The following is a 15,686-nucleotide window of genomic DNA, read 5'->3' as shown; positions in this document are numbered from 1 at the left end:
CCAAGGAATTCTCTCCCTCCCTCCCCCAGCCTGCGATTCGGAGCCCACGGCCTAGACTCCCAACACGGTGCTCACGGACACGTGCGGGTTCAGGCAGGCTCAGCAGGAGAGGCAGAGAAGGCAGGTGGCGCATTCGGAGCGTCTCCTGTGGGCCAAGCCATATGTCAGGAAGTTTTCAAATCCTCTCAATGCTCATTTTAGAGATGACAAACAGAGGCTCCAAGAAGAGCTGTGACGTGAGTAGGTGGCCCAGCTGAGCCTGGAGCCCTTTCTGCTTGGCTTCAGTTCCTCGTCCCTGTTCTGCTCTGCCTGTGGTGGAGGTGCCACCTGGGGCGAGTGGCCTCCTTCCTCTGGGCCTCAGGCAGCTCAGCTGTACAGTGGAGACAGTGCTCCTTGACATGAGGAATAATGAGCTCTCCTAATAATGAGCTCTCTGCGTCAAAGCGATCTGTCAAGAGCAAAGTGCTATGTGGAAGGAAGGGAACATTTCTATTTTTAATTGTTTTAATGTCAAAAGGCAACTTTACCCCTAGGATTCATTAATCCTAGGAACGCATGTAATTAATATCTTTCCAGGCACTGACTAATGAGTTGGCCACCAGGGAGCTCAGCAAGGAATCCTTTGGAGGCAGTGGAGCAGGGGAGCAGGGGTGTCCAGGCACAGGAGTCCTGGGCTGGTACAGGCCCCTGCCGTGCTCTGTTCTTCTCCTCAGGGCCAGGCCCCAGCTGTGCCTTGGTGGGCTTTGGCAAAAGCTGCCTTGATTTCTTGGATTATGAGGTCCTGCCAGGGGCCGCTGGGGAAAAAGAAGAAACAAGAATCAAAAAACCCCACCTAGAACAACAATCGTGGGCATTTAGAGCCCAACACTGCTGACCAGTAGCTCCTATTCCTTCTATGCTTCTCCTGATACCTGTGGCAGCCCTGCTGTGGGCATACCACCACCCTCTCCACCTATGAACTGAGGCTCAGAGAAGTGAAGTGTTTTTTCCAAGGTTACACAGCTGTCAACTTGTCTGCATGTGTGGATTTGAGTCTAGTGGCCTCCTAGGAGATGGGGAGCTAGCCCCAGCTCTGCCCCCTTACTCAGGACATGTCCTTGGGAGGCCATGAGGCAACAGGGTGAGGGACTCTGCGGTTCTTGGAGTAGGGACCCTGGACTCCCCCGCACACACTTTCATTTTCCCATTTGCTGAGCACAGGTGCCTGGGCAAAGGATAGCCGGTTATTGCCTTTACACAGAGAAGGAAGCAAGGTTCTGAGTGACAGCCAGGGCTTCACAGCAAACTGGCAGGGGACACTTCTGAGCCTGGTCAGTAGGGGCAGAAGGGAGAGAAAAGGCCACTTTGTGGAGTGCCTCTGCTCTGTGTCATGAGGGGTACTTTTCTGGGCATTGCTGTTTGGGTTGGTGACTACACCAAAACATGGTTGGGGGTAGGGGCTTTTGTCTCCTTCCTCTGATCTTCACCAGTCTCCCCAAATATCCCCAAATGGAAAGATAAATATGACTTCTGCACATATGAGATATACTTAAGGTGAGGATGAAAGTGCCTTTAGAAAACTTGGCTTTTTAAAAAAAATCAGGCTGTAATATACTTTTCAAGCAAAATTTTGGTAACTGCCTTGTAAATGCAGCTCCAAGACAAATTCTTATCCAGGAGGTACCCTAAATCCTCCTGCAAAGATTCTGTGTGTCTGTCTGTCTGACAAGCAGAGGGGCACGAGATGTTGTTTCCATGTATGTGTGGGCCTGATGTCCATAACGGATATAATGTGTTTGTGTTTGTGCATGTGTGTGCATGCATATGTGCGTGTGTGCATATGTGCATGTGTGTGCATGTGCATGTGTGTGTGTGTGTACATGTGTGTGTACTTGGCTCCTGTAAGCTCATGTGCAGGGCCTGAGTACAGAGCATCTCCCCTGCCTGCCTGGAGGTCTGGGAGGCTCCCGAGTTGGGTAGCACTCACTGTGACTAATCTCCACTCTACTCCTTCCCGGAGCCAAGAAGATAAAAATGTTTCTGGCACTTTCTAAAGTTTCTGTCCAAGAGTGGAAAAGTCATCAGCTGAGGGAGCTTGAGATGACAAATAGCTGCCAGATCTGCTGATTCCCAGTCCCAGGATGAGGTGGCTGGGGAAGTGCTAGGATCTGGGCTTCCCAGTTGTGGCCACATGGACAGAACCAGCGGGGGACATGGTGGGATGGGGGCTCACATTCCCTGGGTGCCAGGCACCAATGGACGGATATGCAGGCACATTGGCTGCTCAGGAGCCCACGAGGCTTACTCAGATGGGGGAAAGTTCCATAAATGCATCAACAAGAAATATCAGGTAACAGAAAATACTATGGAGACTGCCACACTGGGAAATGGCCTGGGGGGTGACAGCAGGACTCCATTTAGAGTGTGTGACCTGAGCCACCTCCTGATTGAGGCAGTATTTGAACTGAGACCTACATGATAGGAGGGACAGAGCATTGCAGGCACAGGAACAACAAGAAAAAAGGCCCGAGGTGGGAAGAAGCACAGTGTGCTTTAAGGAACAGCCAGGCCCATGAAGAGGGGATGAGCCCCAGGAGGGGGCGGGAGAGGCCAGGACGAGGTACAAGTGCTGCTTGGACCGGACAGGGCCTCAGAGACTGTATGAAAGAGTTTGTTAGCTTGAAAGGGTTAACAGCAGGGAACTTTCATACTGATCATGTTTACATTTTTAAAAGATCAGTCTGGATACTGAATGGAAATGGATTGAGGGAGACTGAACGGATGAGGGGAAACCGGCTAGAAGCTCCTGCAGTGGGCCAGCTGAGAGGTGATGATGGCTTGGGCCAGGGTAGAGATGTGGACATGGAGAAGCCACCTGGAGGGGGCAGGTGATGGAGGCAGAGCAACAGGGCACATGGTGCACACGTGTGTGTGTGCAGGACCTGTGCCCGTGCGCCTAGGTGGGTGCAGGGACTCTCCTCTGCCTGCCTGGAGGTGTGCGAGGCTCCAGACTTGCTGACATTTTAGATGGGGGTGGGTGTTGAGAGACAGAGGAGTCCAGGATGGCGTCCGGCTTTCCGATGAGGATGGTGAGGCCATCATCGAGAAGAGGGCACTAGAGGAGGACCAGGTTTTAAGGACAGGTGGACCTTTGGGGTCTGTGGTATCATGAGAGTTCCAGAAGGAATGACTAAGGGGGACAGCATGAGCCTGGAAATCACTGTGGAGGTGGGCCCGAGGCACAGGTTGGGTGTCGTAAGTGTCTGGGTGGTCAGGGAAGCCCCAGGGAGGGGAGCGCCGAGGAGGAGCCCTGGGGAACCCCAGCATTTCGGGTGGGGAGAGGAGAGGAGCTGGCAGGGCCCTGAGGGGGACGAGCTGGAGAGGTGGCGGGAAGGCTGGAGAAGGCCAGGAAGAGTGTGGTTCCAGGAAGAGGGAGGGCACAAGGGGAGATGCTGCCAGCAGTCACGTTGAGACCTAACACTGCCCACAGATCTAGTGACGGGGATGGAGGTCAGGGTGACCTTCAAAAGAGCCTTTGGACAGGGCTGGGGAGGGTGTGGGAGAAAAGGAAGTGAGGTCAGCGGCAGCCTTCTGGGACACTGAGCTCCCAGGGGAGGCGAGCAGCAGGTGGGCACTGGTGGGGATGCAAGGCCAGAGGAGACGCCAGCAAGGCAGGCAGGGAGGCAGGCAGGAGCAGAGTACCTACTGGGTACGGCGAGAGAACTGGACTCTAAAAGAAGAGCTGAAAGAGCCTTCAGGAGCCAGGCCCAGAGAGGAGAGGGACCTGCCCAAGGTCACACAACCAGTCATTGCCCAGGCTGGGGCTCCCCCTGTGCCCCCAGACCTGAGTCCTATCTTCACAGCATGCTGCCTGCCCCAGGAAGCCATCCACCCAAAGACTGCAAAGCTGAACGGCCCTGGCTGTGTGGAGGCCTTCCACGCACACAAGCTGGTTCTGAACCCAGGAGCCTGGTATGTCCTTGTAAAAAGGGTGCCTCTGTGCATTCTGGACCCCGGAGGCTTCTCCAGGACACTCAGGCTCTGCTCTGCCCCAGGCTCTATGGGGTCCCTGATGACCTTGGACATCCTGACAGTAGCAGTCGAAAGGATATGGCTGCTGTAACTGGCTTCCTGCCAGTAGCCCCTGTCCACATCAGTCCCGTCCTCTTGGAGGATGCTCAGCCTGGGCTACTTCAACCCTGGTTTCTTCCTGGGAAGCTCATGGGTGTCCCACACATTTCTTGTCTTGGAGATATGGGAAGGGGCAGCCTTGGATGGGGAGCCATCCTGGGAGAGCTGGCAAGAGCCAGTCAGAAGTTTTGATGAGGGGGAAATTCTGGGCAGGGAGACAAGAAGGCTGGGCTCTGGGCCAAGCTCTGATGCCCCCATGCCATGGGACCCCAGGTGGGACCCTGCCCATCCCCGGGCTCATCCTCCCTTGGGTGGAATGAGCTTGTGGTCCTCTGTGGTCCCTGGGACCTTCTTGGCAATTGGCCACACCTGTGCCCTCCAGCCCCCTGGACACTGGCCACTGACTGGGTGGAAAGGAGTAAGGAACACCACGTTGGAGTAAAATGTTATCACTCCCTTCCCCACCCCTGCTGGCCTCAGTGAGGGACGTGGGGTCCAAAAGGACCGAGGACAGAAGAGCCAAACTGAACAAGCTCTCTGGGACCTGCTTCATGTGGCCCCTAAAATGTGGGTGCCCTTTCCATCTACAGTTTTTCATTGGCAGAAGTAGTCTGAATAGTGAGAAAGGTGCAGTATTTATCAAATCCTTACCCGAGCCAGGTCAGAAGGGAAAGATTCTACATGCTCAGCAGTAAGAGAAAGGCCGAGCGGTCGTGGGGTGCCCGCACGCTGCAATCCTGATGCGGTCACTACAAGTGTTTATAACGTGCTCCAGCAACACAGGACGGTGCTCGGACAGGGGGCCGAGAGCGCAGACCACAGTGAGGAATGACGAGGCAGCACCAACCTCATGCCCACCAAACGCATCAGAAAAAAATGCTAACAGCGGCTGTCTCCCAGGAGTGGAAAGGTGGTGATTATGGAATATTAGGCAAAGTTTCTATTTTCCAAGTTTTCCGCACTAGGCAAGTTATACTTTTAGAATCAGAAAAATAACAAATATCAAATTTAAAACAAAAGCGTCTGAGCTTTTTGGAAAATCCCTCTGACTCACCCAGGTCTGATGTCCAGAGGTGTGGGGAGGGGTCTGGGGAAGCCTGCCTTCCCCGCCAGCCAGTAGGTCTCCTCTACGCCCTTTCCCTGGAAGAGAGAGGAAAGAGGATTGAAAGGCCGTCCCTGAGCAAACCTCCTTGAGCTGAAGCAATGGCAGAGATATGTGATTCCCACAGCTAGGGGGAGAGCAGCCCAGAGCCTGGAGGTCCGAAGCCTGACTCTGCCACTCACTGGCTGTGTGACTTTGGCCAACTTACTTTACCTCTCTGAGTCTCAGTTTCCTCAGTACAACATAAAGTTGTTGTGAGGATTAAATAAGTAAATATTTTATCTGTTAAAGAAATAAGTAAATAAGGAATCATGAACTCTACGACCAGCAGGTCTGGAATGCTAAGATCCCAGGATTCTGTGATCTGTGATTCCAACATTCATTACTGAAGGACCTGGTGGCCTCCCTTGGGAGAACCTGAGGTTGGTGAGCTGCCCTCCCCACCCCTCTCTGCATCCCTTTCTGCCATCAGAGCCCTCCGTTCCTCAGAACACCCAGTTCCCACTCCCCCAAACAAGACACTCTTACCCTTATCCCAGCTCACTCTCCCATAACCCCAGCCACGCAGAGCGAAGGATTCCACATATTCCTTCATAGGCTGTGTGACCATGGACAAGTCGCTGCCCTTCTCTGAGCTGCACCCTCCTGCTCTGACATCCCACAGTGTAATAAAGTGAGTTCCATGGAGCAGCCAGTATCTGGGGCCCAGTCAGCCATGGGCCTTTAAATTAGGCTCTTCCAGCCTCCCTGCCAAGTCTGGCTCTAGCTGAGGAACTGGAGAAATAAAAGGAGGTGGGATAGGAAGAAAAGTCATTGACAGGAATGCTGTACCATATAACGCCTTTATGAAACATTAACATTAAAAAAGAATGCAGAGGTTTCAGACCTTTTTCTGCCTTTGAGGTGCTCATGGGCAAGTACAACCCAATATCACACTGTAACAGCAGAGGGCTGGTTGTGGGAATGGTGTGTATACAGAGAAGACATGACAGTCACTGTTGGGGGAAAGGAAGGAGGAGGAGGGGTGTTCTTGGTTCAGGGCAAGCTTCAGTGAAAGGTGATGTCTGAGCTGGGGTTCTGAGGGATGAGTAGGAGCCCAGCAGTGCTATGGAGAAGGTATAAGCTTTGGAACTGTCAGACCTGGTTATGAGCTGTGTGACTTTGACGAGTCACTTTGCCTCTCTCATTGAATGTCTTCAGCTATAAAGTGTGGACACTGGTCCTCCTTTCCTTATTGCTATGAGTGATAATGCGTTGAAGGGATTGTGCACCAGCATGCTACACAGGTAGGTCATCGATAGAAGTGACTTCTCTGCCCTGGTCCTTCTTCTCACGAGGAGCCAAATGATTCACTGGAAGAGATGTTTCCTTAGAATGTGGAGAGGACACGTAAATGTGATCAGCTACATCCCCAGCTCCAGGCAGCCACGTCAATCAGATGAGAATCTCTCCTGCTGTCCATAGAAACTGGATTCTTTGGGATCTTTCCCACCAAGACCAGGAAGTTCTCTCACCTTCAGCTCAGTGCGACCTCTGGTGTCAATCTTGTAGCCTTCATCAAGGCTGAGCAGTGTCTGGACAGTGCTTCGGCTGACACGAATTCTGTCTGCTGAGAAGAAAGGTAGTAATCAAGTCAGCACCTGCTGGCAGCATGCAATATTTGGTAAAATCATTAAGAGCCTGCAGCAGCCCCAGTTCCAACCAGTCATACACACGATTGTGATTAATGCAGTATCCTTCTTCTAGCCCTCTTGTTCTTCAGGATAGTTGGTCACTAAAAGAGACCCCAAGGAAAAGCAAATGATACAGATTGAGGTTAAGCAGAACTCAAGATGAAGTCAGAACCCTTAGGAACATAATTTCTACTTGTAGGGAAGTCTATAAAGGCCGAATCAGAGAAGATAAGCAGTTTTAATTTTTCTTTTAAGAGGACTCCTTAAAGGGGCTGCCATATCTGGTTATGCAGGATGTGCACTGAACGACATTAGAGAGCACGTAACCAATACAGCCAGAGGTAGAGACCCCCAGACATCAACATTTTCAGCTACTCTAACAATGCCATCAAAGTAATTCCTGTTGCCAGCAAGGGCCGAAAATGTTGGGGGTGCCTTCATGGTGGTGTCAGGGCTGCCTTGGCACTACAGGAGCTGGCATATGGACAAGGAAAACAAAACAAAACTGGAAAGGGACTTCTACTTGTAAAATGGGGAAACCAAGGCCTAGAGGAAGAGCATTTTATTCAAGGATACGAAGCAAGCCAGTTGCAGAGCCAGGGCTAGGACACAAGTTTCCTTCCTCTTGAGTCATTGTTTTTTTCTGCTAATTCCCTCATGAGATCATCACAAAAACCCTGTGGAAAGTGAAGGGAACCAATGACATACATCATCTCCTTCCAGTTGCTTTATGACAACTAGGGTACGCTGCCACCAGGTGGTGATTTGGTTACTAAGCACTGTTTGAAACTGTGAGGGTCCACAGTTATTAAGGGAGTCCCTTCCCTGGAAAGGATAGAAGTATGAGATACTGACGCAGCCCTGTGGACTCCATCAGGGATGCAGTGTTGACAGGACAGTGTCCCCAAAGAGGCAGTACTGAGATATGGTGAGACCCACGACCCCCGCTACGCAGGGCCCTGAAACCCAAATGTGCCCGGTGAGCTCCAGCAGGTCATGGACCAGAGAGAGGTCCCCATGACAGCCTCACTCACCCCCACTTCCATTCCCCACCACACATCCTGGACTCCAGTTGCAGGGTGAGGATAAAACTATCCGGAGTCTCCCACATTGCCCAGCCAGGAGATGATGCTTGTGCCAGGCTCTGGACTGGGGGTGAGGGGACACAGATAAGTCAGAGCCAGTCCCTGCTCTTGGAGAGCTTCCAACCTGGCAGGGAGAGACAGGTAAACTGTGATCAATGCTGTGAAGGGGGAAGCACCAGCACTGTGCGAGTCCTGAAAAGGACTTCTAACCCAGCCCTGGGGACTTCCTGGAGGAGGTGACGCATGAGCTAGGTCTTGAAGGATGAGAAAAGGTGTGGGCAGGGAATAGCACGTGCAAAAGCACAGAGCAGAGAGCCCGCGGGTCCGGGGAAACTGCAAGCCGCTGAGTACTGATGGAGGGTGTGATGCTTCATCTAGGTGTCAACGACTAGATCAAGGAATACATAGAAACGTGGTAAAGTATTGTTTGGGGTGTGTCTATGAGGGTGTTTCCAGAAGAGATTAGCATGTAAGCCTGAGTAGACTGGGTGGGAAAGACCCGCCCTCAGTATGGGCAGGCACCATCCGATCTGGTGGGGGCCCAGAGAGAAACAAAAACGTAGGAAAAGTTGAATCTCTTGTTCTTTTTCTTCTGGAGCGGTGATAAGTCCTCTCCTGCCTGTGGCCATCTGAACTCGAGACTCTTCAGCCTTTGGATTCCAGGACTTACACCAGCAGCACACCTGGCTCTCAGGCCTTTGGCCTCAGACTATGCGTCACACCATTGGCTTCCCTAGTTTTGAGGCTTCTGGATTTGGACTGAGCCATGCTACCAGCATCCAGTTTGCAGATGGCCTATTGTGGGACACTTCAGCTTTCATAATCACATGAGTCAATTTCCCTATAAAGCCCCTCATATATTTATATACATATCCTATTGGCTCTGTCTCTCTGGAGAACCCTGACTAATACGGAGGGCCAAGAGGGGAGGGGTGGGAGATGAGGTTGGAGACGTTAGCAAAGGACTTGAGGGCTCTGAGGGGGGCAGCGAGTATGGACTTTATCCTGCAGGTGAGGGGAACCATGGAGACAGGAAGGAGTAGGGGCCTGGGAAGGGTGTGTTGTAGACTCTGAGGTCTCTCCCAGACCCATCTCAGCAAACATTTAGTTATTTGCATGACCACATAAGGTTTCTGTCCAGCCTCTTCCATCAGACTATCAGCTCCTCGACAGGGACTCAGACGTCCTTAGAAAATGCTGAGACAAAAACAAACAAACAAAAAATATATTTCGATCTGAGTATCACAGATTCTTTGATTTATAACGTATCAGAACCTTAAAATAACAGAAGGAAAAAAGAAACATAAAATGTTTCTATCATAGAGTTTTAAAATCTCAGAAGTCAGGAAGCATGCCTGGGGGGGTTGAGAGACTGATCTCGCCCATCACCCTCGAGGCCTCCCTCACATACCTGAATGCAGTCCAGCCCTGAGGCAAATGGGCACATAGAGCATGTGCCTCATCCTGAAGTCACTCACAGAGCTGAGGATATCCAGGGCCATGTTGGTCATCTAGGCCATGTGCCAGCTCCCGTGGCCCCGAGGCAGTCCCGAAACCACCGTGTAGGCGTCCCCAATGGTCTCCACCTAGAAACCACAACATTCATGCTCCAGCACAAGAACACATCCACCCTGGCTTGCCCAACAGCCCACCACACAAGGCTGCCTCTCAGGAGTCCCTACCCACCCTGCCTACCCAGCCCTGGCCCACAGTGCCATCTCTGCCTGGCTTCCAGTTCAGGCACTTTAGCAATGATCGGATGTGCACATTTCGGATCACCTTTATCTGTATTGCAGGTAACCTTGCATTTTTTGTCTCTGACCCCAGGCCGTGAACTCCTTGGCAGCAGACTTGGGTACCCCATCTGCACAAGGCCACAGCGGCAGATCAGGGCTTCATCTGGAGAAGAGTGCAGGTATATTGAACAAGTCTTATTTTCCAAACCCATGTCTTTCCCAGGCATACTGTAGAGAATGTAAGCTTTGGAATCAGATGTGGGTTCAAACCCTGGCTCTACTGTTTACTTGGCAGAACACTTCACCTGTGCAAGCCTGTTTCCTCTTATGTGGAGTGAATATTAGAGGTAAAGAATCCAAATAACCAGGCACATCAATCCTAAATAAATGGAGGCTGCTGTCTTCCTCCTCCTCATCGTCATGGTTTTGGAGAAGACAGGCTCCCAGAATCTCTAATTGGAGGAGACTTTGTCACCCACCCTACCTCCCCTAGTCCCAGTGGCTGCTCTCACCTGCTCACATCCCTTCAGAGTTCTTGGGATAATTGCTTTTCTCTTTAGGCAACTCTGATTTTCAAAAGTTGAGTTTAGTTGAAACCTGCCTCTCACCTGCTGGTTCCAGCTCTACTTCCTGAACTTGATCCACAAACTTTCCTAAACACCATCTCTGTTCCTAAGGCCCTGATCTGGGTGCTGAGGACACAGATGTGAATGAAGCGTGGCTTTCTCCCCTGCTGCCAGCCAGGCCAGCCAAGGTGAAGAAGGTGACTATACCCCCTACATCTTTCCCTCTGAACGCTGCAGAGCTCCTGCGCTGCCCCTCCTGCAGCCGGCCTGTGCTGGCTCCACCCAGGCCCGGGGAGCAGCGCCTCCTCTGGCCAGGCACTTCCGCGCTCAGCACCTGGTGGACAGGAATAATCATGATGTTCCCCTGCCCACAGGGGGCGCTGTAATTCAATAACTCTTTCACACATTAGCACGTGGATGTACCCTGCTACCTGTGCTCCCAAATCTCTCCCTCACCCGGTCTGTCCTCTACCCCAGCTCCGGAAAATGATTTGCCCTAATCACATCCCATTCATATATATATATATATACACACATACAAATATATATATATGTATGTATGTATGTATGTATGTATATATGTATTTTTTTAATTTTTAATTTTTTTTAAAGAAAATGTAATTTGATTAATATTATTTCTTACATTCTAGAATGTTGTTGCGGAGCAGTTGGGGAGAGAAGGGGAGAGGGGAAAGGGGAAGGAAATGGGATGGAAGAGGAGGTAGGAGGAGGGGCAGGATTGAGGCCTGTGGCACCCCCCTCATTCCCACAGGGGAGACTGGGGGCTTCCAGTGGTGGCTTGGTCATTGCTGGGCTGGGTGCAGATGTCAGGGGGGTGTGGCAAAAGCCCTCTCCCGACATCATCTCACATGGGCAACCCAGAGCCCTTTTTGCTGTGGCTTGGTGGTCGTCGCTGGGCTGGTTGCACATGTCAGCGGGGCATGACTGAGGCCCAGGTCCATCCTGGGGTGGCTCGGTGGTCATTGCTGGGCTGGCTGTGCTCACATATTTAAGTTTTCTCCCTATAGCTAATGGCTTAAAATTCATACCCCATGGCCTAGCAATCAAAGGCCTCAATGATTTGCAGAATTTCCTGACTTATTTCCTGACAGTTGATCCTGGTCCCCCAAGTCTCAGCTAAACAAAAATCCTTCCCATTCTTTGAAGAGACACATGCACTTCTCACCTTCTTGGCCTGCCCAGATCCTGTCTAAAAAGCTCTCCCCAGCCTCTGTCTGTTGAAATCCAGCACCTCCATCAGCCCAGCTCACATTTGATCTAGTCCATAAAATCTTCCCAGTCACTGGCTGAGAAGATGTTTCCCTTCTCAGGGCTGTGACCTCCGCTCCCTCCTTGCCACCTGCCTGCTATTGTCCACCCCGCATGTGTGGGGTTGGGGGCAGGGCTGCTGTGTACATTTCCACAAAAAAGAGAGACCTTGCTCTCCAATCCTCAGGAGGGAAAAACTTGAGAGATCCCTGGCTTTCCCCTGCCCACCGCCCTTCTTCCCCACAGGAAGAAGAATGCTTTAGCTGACTAGCAAAATTGGAAGAAGGACTAAGTGCTCCCTTAAACACAGGGGCAGCCCTTTTGTGCCAGACACTATTCCAAACCCTTCGCAAACATGAGCTCATTATATCGTCATAAGAATTTGTGAAGTAGGTACTGTTACTGTTCCCGTTTTATAGATAGAAACTGGGCCACAGAGATGAAATTCACCAAACAGCGCAGCTAATACCTGGATGTGAACTCGGTCAGTCCACCTCCAGAGCCTGTACACTATGCTGTCTCCTGATGCACATGGCTTGGGCCCTTTTTTTCTCTCTTGTGGGGAGGCTGTGCCTGCCACTTGGGGTTTCTGCTCTGCTCCCACCCTGCGTGTGATCAGCACATGCGTCAGGGCTGGGGCTTGCCTCTGGGAGGCAGCTCTGGAGACCTGCTGCTCTCTGGCCCCACTCCCAGCTTCCAGGTGTGCAGCTGTGATTCAGGGACAGTATGCCTGCTCTGAGGACCCAGCTCCGCCTCAGATGGGTGCCTCATGCTCCAGACTGGAGGGAAAGAGTAGAAAGCCCCATGGTGGTCACACATTCAGACCACATTCTCTGAGCTGCTAAAGCTGATCTCTAAGCTGCCAGCCTGCCCGATGCTGAGCTGGAAGTGGGTGTGCAGTGTCATTGCTCCTTCAACTTCAGAGACAGAAGGAGGACCGGGCATAGGCCTGCTCTCTAGGTGCTCAGACTTGTAAAGGTGATGCACTCAAAGATGCCTATCGTAGCGGCTGCAAGCAAGGGCCATGGCTCCTTTCATGGATAGGAGAACACAGCCAGAGGAGAGATGAGAGCAAAGCTTTCCATACTAACAAGCACAGGTGTGAATTCTAACTTGACCACACGTTGTGTGAGTCACTTACCCTCTTTGAGCCTAGATCCTCATCTGTACGGTAGGGAAAATAATCCATCCCTCTGAGGGGCACTGAAAGTGTTAAGTGAAATACCCTGTGAGAACCCCTAGGCCAAGCTAGCCCTCTGTAGATGATTAACTAATGCTGGTGCGTCTGTCCTTTTATCCTTTCAGGGGCAGGTCCCAGTACCTGGCAGGTGCTCAACTCATGGTGGTGAATGAGTGAATGATAGCACTTTCTCTCATATTTCTTAATCTGCAGAACAATCCTAAACTATATGCACTTTCATCCCTGTTTTACAAATGGGCAACTTGAGGCTCAGAGAGGCCCAGGGCAGGACTCACACCCCAGGCTGAGTGGCTGGGTAAGTCCTCTCCTCCCCCACAGTGCATAGAGGCTCTGCTCTGGAGTTCTGTCCATAAAAGTGCTCACTCAGCGAGTGCTGGGAGGGAATCGCAGACCCCCACAGAACCAGGAAATGATTGCTTGGCTGCCTCCCAACCCAGACTGGATTAAAGAGCAGTAACCAGATCCTGTTGGGGATGGAGGGGAAACCGAGGCGGAGGGCGCGAGTGATGAGAGATGCGCTCGCACATCATGAGGAACGGGCCTCCTGCTTCCCCACATCTGGAGGGGTGCACGGCCTCATTTCATTTCATTTCACTCTGCCAGAAAGATGCAGACCTCTTGGCCAGAGTTCAGAGAAGATCAGAAGGCGTGATTCAGAGCTGGGAGGGACACGTGTGTGAGAAAAGATTAGCAGAGGAGGAAGAGACAAGGCCGGGGGTGACTCAGGGCACATCAAAGCCACGGGGCTCAGTGAGACGAGATGAGGAATCTTTTCCTGGGGCCCGCGGGGCCAGGGCGGCTCTGGAGGCAAGAGGGAAACTTGGCCAGTATGAGAGACAACGCCTTGGAACCACAGGCAGTAGGCGGGGGGACATGGGGTCCTGAGTGGGGAATGGGAGGGAAGCTGCCTCCTTAGTGGCTCAGGTCTCTGTAGGTCAGTGTTAGGCAATGTGGTGCAGTGGTCAGAGAACATGTGGTGGTGGACATTATGGGTTCCTGTCCTGGCTCTGCCACCTACAGCTGTGTGACCTCAAGCAGGTCATTTCCTCTCTGAGCCTCAGTGTCCTCCTCATTCAGTCAACATATATTTTCTGAGGATTTACTATGTATTGGACAATGCCAGGCATTGGGGACAGAGTAATTTAGGGTGGACCCATAAAGTGCTGTCCAGGAGACAGCATCAGACAGAGAGCATCTAACCATGTCTGGGAGGGTGAGGAAGCTAGCCCAAGACCAGGTTGCCAGGAGGGAAGCAGGTGGAGAGGATGGAGAGCCATGTCCCAGGAGGAGGGGACAGCATGTGCAAAGGCCTGGTGGCCAGAGAGAGCAAAGCATGTGTGAGGAATCTAGAGGTCTGTGGAGGTGGAGAGGCTGGAGAGGCAGAGGGGAGGGAGGCGGGGCCAGCTCCTGGAGGGCCCACGGGCCACTGTGAACCTGTGACTTTATCCTGAGAATGTGTACATCATGGGGATGGTGAGTCCCCCAAAGAGGAGCCTTGGGACCAGAATGGCCAAGTTCAAATCTCAGCTTCACACCCACTGGGAATATGTTATCAGACATGCCACTTAACCTCTACCGCCTCATTTTCCTCATCTGTAAATTAGGGATACCAAGTACCTCATAAATTATTAGGCTGACTTGATAGGTTAATACACATAAAGCACTTAAACACTCAATAAGTGTTGGCAATTATTGTGGTTGGAATATTATAACATTATAAATAATGCTGTCGGAAGACTGCCTGGCACCTCAAAGAGTTAGTTCTGTCCTCTGAAACTTCCTTTCCAGGCATCCTTTTCAATCTGACTTCACCTTCAGGGCCGGGCTCACCCCTGCCCCTGCCTCCTTGGAGGGCTGTGGCTGGAAGGGGGCTGGTGGGTCACAAATGAGGGCTAAGGCCAATACTGCCTGAATGTGGCCTCCCACCCCACCTTCTCCACCACGTCTGAAGCTGCTCCAAGGCCCCAGCTCCTGCATCAGAATTAGGGGCAGGGTTGGAGTGGGGAAGACCCCTGCAGCTGAAGAGTAGCAGGTGGGGGACAACTCACTCTCACAATCTCACAGGTTACACACATATTGGCACAGAGGACAGGATCCTTCCATCATCTGTGAACTTGCCAGGACCTGGGTCATTATTGTTGTTCACCGACAAGGAAACAGAAGCCCAGAGAGAGAAGCCATTTGCCCAAAGCCACACAGAAGCTGATGGCCAGACTGGGACTCAAATACAGGATCTAGAGCTGCACAGGGAGCAGATCACAGAGGATCTTGATGGCTCTGCCAAGGCCCCTGCTGCCCTTTCCAGTGTCCCCTCACCATCTACCCCCACTGCTGGCTCTCTTCCTGTCCAGCCATCACAACCCGTTCAGCGTTCCCATACTCACCAGGCCCTCTCAAGCCTCAAGCTCCAGCACATTATTCCTTCCCTCTTTGCCTGCCTGGAGTGGCCATACCCAGACTGGGCAATGCTGGGAAGACAGCATCTCCTCCAGGAAGCCTTCCCTGTTCTTTACATGTCTACCCCTAGCTGGATTGGAGCCCTCTCAGCCTCCTCTGGCTTCCCTGATCATCACTTTCACAGTGTGTTGTCATCATCTTTTACCTATAGAACTGAGAGCTCCATGAGCATAGAGACAGGTGCTGACCCATCTGTCTGCTCTTGCGCAGCACAGCATCAGGCACAGAGAAATCTGCCAATAAAAATTGTAATGGGCTGGCTGGATGCACAATGGACAAGTGGCCAATTAGATGCAAGATGACCCACACTCCCCACCCCTCTCTGTAGCCACACCCATTGCAATGTGACTCTGAAGTTTCTCCCATTAAGAGGTGGAGTTTATTTTCCTATGTCTTAAATCTGGGCTGGACTTTTGCTTTGACCAATAGAATACATTGAATGTAGCGACATGCCCAATCCCAGTTTAGATCTCAAGAGGCTTGCATC

The 15,686-nt window shown here is 51.8% G+C and overlaps 1 pseudogene; it reads right to left on the bottom strand.

Annotated features, from left to right (window-relative positions):
- Window positions 1-709: 709 nt before the first annotated feature.
- The window catches only part of LOC134376271 (guanylate cyclase 2D-like), a 115,363-nt pseudogene continuing 100,386 nt past the window's right edge, over window positions 710-15,686 (bottom strand).

The sequence above is a fragment of the Cynocephalus volans genome, chromosome 4, assembly GCF_027409185.1.
Source record: "Cynocephalus volans isolate mCynVol1 chromosome 4, mCynVol1.pri, whole genome shotgun sequence".
Classification (NCBI taxonomy): Eukaryota; Metazoa; Chordata; class Mammalia; order Dermoptera; family Cynocephalidae; genus Cynocephalus; species Cynocephalus volans.
This window is presented reverse-complemented; position numbering and strand designations above follow the sequence as displayed.